We start from the raw sequence: 5,244 nt of genomic DNA, 5'->3' as shown, positions 1-5,244 counted from the left end.
GATAGAGGGCACATACCTCAATATTATCAAAGCCATCTATGAAAAACCCATCGCAAATATCATTCTCAATGGAGAAAAACTGAAAGCTTTTCCTCTAAGGTCAGGAACATGGCAGGGATGTCCGTTATCACCACTGCTATTCAACATAGTACTAGAAGTCCTAGCCTCCTCAATCAGACAATAAAAAGAAATTAAAGGCATCCAAATCGGCAAAGAAGAAGTCAAACTATCACTCTTCACAGATGATATGATACTATATGTGGAAAACCCAAAAGACTCCACTCCAAAACTGCTAGAACTTGTACAGGAATTCAGTAGAGTGTCAGGATATAAATTCAATGCACAGAAATCAGTCGCATTTCTCTACACCAACAATAAGACAGAAGAAAGAGAAATTAAGGAGTCCATCCCATTTACAATTGCACCCAAAACTATAAGATACCTAGGAATAAACCTAACCAAAGAGACTAAGAATCTATACTCAGAAAACTATAAACTACTCATGAAAGAAATTGAGGAAGACACAAAGAAATGGAAAAATGTTCCATGCTCCTGGATTGGAAGAATAAATATTGTGAAAATGCCTATGCTACCTAAAGCAATCTACACATTTAGTGCAATTCCTATCAAAGTACCATCCATTTTTTTTTCAAAGAAATGGAACAAATAATCCTAAAATTTTTATGGAACCAGAAAAGACCGCGAATAGCCAAAGGAATATTGAAAAAGAAAGCCAAAGTTGGTGGCATCACAATTCCGGACTTCAAGCTGTATTACAAAGCTGTCATCATCAAGACACCATGGTACTGGCACAAAAACAGACACATAGATCAATGGAACAGAATAGAGAGCCCAGAAATAGACCCTCAACTCTATGGTCAAATAATCTTCAACAAAGCAGGAAAGAATGTCCAATGGAAAAAAGACAGCCTCTTCAATAAATGGTGTTGGACAATTGGATAGCCACATGCAGAAAAATGAAATTGGATCATTTCCTTAGACCACACACGAAAATAGACTCAAAATGGATGAAGGACCTCAATGTGAGAAAGGAATCCATCAAAATCCTTGAGGAGAACACAGGCAGCAACCTCTTCGACCTCAGCCGCAGCAACATCTTCCTAGGAACATTGCCAAAGGCAAGGGAAGCAAGGGCAAAAATGAACTATTGGGATTTCATCAAGATCAAAAACTTTGGCACAGCAAAGGAAACAGTTCACAAAACCAAAAGGCAACTGACAGAATGGGAGAAGATATTTGCAAATGACATATCAGATAAAGGGCTAGTGTCCAGAATCTATAAAGAACTTAGCAAACTCAACACCCAAAGAACAAATAATCCAATCAAGAAATGGGCAGAAGACATGAACAGACATTTCTGCAAAGAAGACATCCAGATGGCCAACAGACACATGTAAAAGTGCTCGACATCACTCGGCATCAGGGAAATACAAATCAAAACCACAATGAGATACCACCTCACACCGGTCAGAATGGCTAAAATTAACAAGTCAGGAAATGACAGATGCTGGCGAGGATGCGGAGAAAGGGGAACCCTCCTACACTGTTGGTGGGAATGCAAGCTGGTGCAACCACTCTGGAAAACAGCATGCAGGTTCCTCAAAATGTTGAAAATAGAGCTACCCTATGACCCAGCAATTGCACTGCTGGGTATTTACCCTAAAGATACAAACGTAGTGATCCAAAGGGGCATGTGCACCCGAATGTTTATAGCAGCAATGTCTACAATAGCCAAACTATGGAAAGAACCTAGATGTCCATTAACAGACGAATGGGTAAAGAAGATATGGTATATATACACAATGGAATACTATGCAGCCATCAAAAGAAATGAAATCTTGCCATTTGTGACGACATGGATGGAACTAGAGGGTATCATGCTTAGCGAAATAAGTCAATCGGAGAAAGACAACTATCATATGATCTCCTTGATATGAGGGAGAGGAGATGCAACATGGGGGGTTAATGGGGTAGGAGAAGAGTAAATGAAGCAAGATGGGATTGGGAGGGAGATAAACCATAAGTGACTCTTAATCTCACAAAACAAACTGAGGGTTGCTGGGGCAGGGGGTTTGGTGGGGGGGGTGGGGTTATGGACTTTGGGGAGTGTATGTGCTAGGGTGAGTGCTGTGAAGTGTGGAAACCTGGCGATTCACAGACCTGTACCCCTGGGGAAAAAAATACATGTTTATAAAAAATAAAATTAAAAAAAAAAAAAAGAATAGAAGACATTAAAAAAAAAAAAAAAAGTCAAGAGGCTTAACCAACTCAGACATCAAGGCACCCCCAGACAGAATTTTTAATTGCATACTTCCTTTACATGATGAAGAAATAATTCAACTTTTCTGGATTTTTTCCCCTTATTTATGGCATATCCAAAACTAGAGTGAAAACTTATTCTGTTCAGTTTCCTCAGTGGAATTCAGGCTGCGCCTTGAGAGCTTCCTGTGCGTTCATTAATGTGGCAAAGCTTAGAAGTACAACAAGGTGCCAATTTTCAATTTGTAAAGATTTTAATTAAAAAAAGGCCAGAAAGCTATTTCGATGTTATTGATTACTATGGATATTACTATTAGGCAGTTCAGTCTATTTCATTTGTGATGCTATCACTCGTACTTTATGATCCTCTTGGTATTTATTGTGTTTTATATTCACAATGGTCACTCAAGCTGCATGGTATAAAACAAAATTTTATTGTGGGAGTATTCAAACTTTCAAATAGTTCATGTTTTTGTTTATTTCGGGATTAATGCATTTACTAATGCAATAACTAATCCCTAAGACCTGTAAAACGATGATACATGGTTAAGTTCATGCACATACATTCCAAGAAAAGGTTACCTTTCCTAACAGTCTCATGATCTCCAGTTAAATATGTTCATAAATGAAATGTCTCAACCTTGAACATGACCTTTAAATAATATTTAGAAATAAAAAGAAGAAAATTTCAAAATTGCAAATGGTGTAAACCCAATATTTTAAAGGATCAGATCTTTTATTACCACTAAACTAGAAAACATTATCCGTTTAGATAACATGTCAACACCAGGGTAATTCTGTAGGTATCAGAATTATTAGGGAGGAATAATTAAGAATATATATAATGAACTATTTTTTAAATACTTGAAAAACTGTTGGCAGTCAGGTTAGATAATGTAGCATAAAAGCTACCTGAAAGATCTCACTACCTTAAAAATCCACCCTCCAACTACCACCCATCATCACCAACCACCACCTCCTCCTCATTTTTCTTGCTACTAGTCAATCTCAGGTAAGTAATAGTTCTCTCTGCAGTATTGTTTTTCAGGAACCCAAGATGATAGATATTCCATCATGTGTAATATTACCAGTCATTTTAGTCACAAATAGACAACATGGCAAATCATAAACCAGCTACTCATATTTTCTCATACAGCTTATGTCCGATCACATTTCATTGCACAAAGTCACAAGACCATATATGAGTTAAAAAGGCATGGAACTGTTTTCCTAAAGTATGTTCATAAGGGAAAGAGCCAGAAAAGTTTAAAAAAAAAAAAAGGCACTAATTACCACAATCACAATGCAGAAGATTGACACCCTTCCCATCACTCCCCAAAACTGGTGAGTTGTTATGTATATGGGTATTAAACTCCTAGAAGTATATGCAGATTCTTACATATACCCCCAAATTGTGCATGGAACTAAGATAAGTAGTTTTACTTTAAATATTTGTTAAGTACTGTATTTATAATTCAAAGGTAACAATTATATAAAAACTGTACACAGAAATCTCCTTTCCATGTGTTTGTCATCCTGCATGTATAAGTAACCATATTTACTACCTTATGCTTCTGGAGATTTATATTAATTCAAATATTTATTCTACATTGTCCTTAATAGAAATTAGAATTCATAAAAGCATTTTACAATTATGCATATGATTAAACCAATCATTTAAATACACTATGGCATAGATAAGATTTGTTTAATACAAACATTTTTGAATGTGAGCTGTAATGGTGTCAATGTTTCTCTTGGGAAATCACTGATATGAGGAGTACAAATTTAGAAAAAATGTTGAGTTATTTAATATGAAAAACTGAACAAGTTAAATTTTTGTATTTTATCATAAATAATTTTAACATAGCTCTCCAAAGATTAAGATACACCAGTTTGTTATAATTTGAGACTGAGAACATGAAAAAAATAAGGAGATATAGCATAGTTTATTCATTGTGTTTGAAGGCAGAGATAATACGTATCTTCACAATTGATCCTCAGAAGACTCTTGAGTTTTGGGGGTTTTTTATTTTGTTTTTGTTTTTGTTAGAAGCCTCTTGAGTTTTAATGATAGTTAAATAAAGTTAGTTTATAACTTAAGCAATACCACAAAATTCAGTACGAAAGATTTCCAAAGCCATGACCTATGCCTGACAACCAACTAGAGCTCTAATGTTTTTTCTTTACTGTGGTTTAGTTTAATAGTTGAGAATTTTGTAGTTAGATGGTCTCTGATCATATCCCAATCAGGCCTCCAAGGAAATGTGAAAACTGAGGTGATATAAGCTCAATGTCTGTATCCCTTCAAATTCATATGTTGAAGCTGATTCACAATGTGATAGCATTAGGAGGTAGGCCTTTGAAAGAAGATTAGGTCATGAAATGGAGTCCTCATGAGTGGGAATAGCGACCTTATAAAAAAGGCTCAAGAACACTTTTGCCTCTATCTTGTGAGAAATCCACTGTTTATGAACCAAGTAGTTTCCTCATCAGTCACTGAAACTGCTAAAGCGACAACTTTGTTTTATTAATCTTGCACTTGCCGAACTCCAGAAATGTGAAAAATAAATCTCTGTTGTTTATACACCAAATTCAGTCTATGTTATTTTGTTACAGCATCCTGAACCGACTAAGACACCAAGCTGACTACCCATATAAGCCTAGGTTTTCGCATCTCTAAGAATAACCATATTATCTTAACGTTTTTGTTTGTTTGGGAGAATTAAATGTCACTGTAAGTACAAAACTGAATAGTGGAGGTATACAGTAATCACTCAATAAATGTGGGTAGCATTATGATAGCCACTTCTACCTTAATTTTTGATCTTCCCAGATCAAAATATGATCATTCCTCCAGCTTCACATTTTCCAGCACCGTTACCCTTAGCTATGGTACTTGGTAGAGATTCTCATACTCTAGCATTGCTATAATGGGGCACCACTGATCATTAAGACCTATTG

This window comes from Lontra canadensis, unplaced genomic scaffold, assembly GCF_010015895.1.
Source record: "Lontra canadensis isolate GAN:19392208 unplaced genomic scaffold, GSC_riverotter_1.0 scaffold26, whole genome shotgun sequence".
Taxonomy (NCBI): domain Eukaryota; kingdom Metazoa; phylum Chordata; class Mammalia; order Carnivora; family Mustelidae; genus Lontra; species Lontra canadensis.
This window is presented reverse-complemented; position numbering follows the sequence as displayed.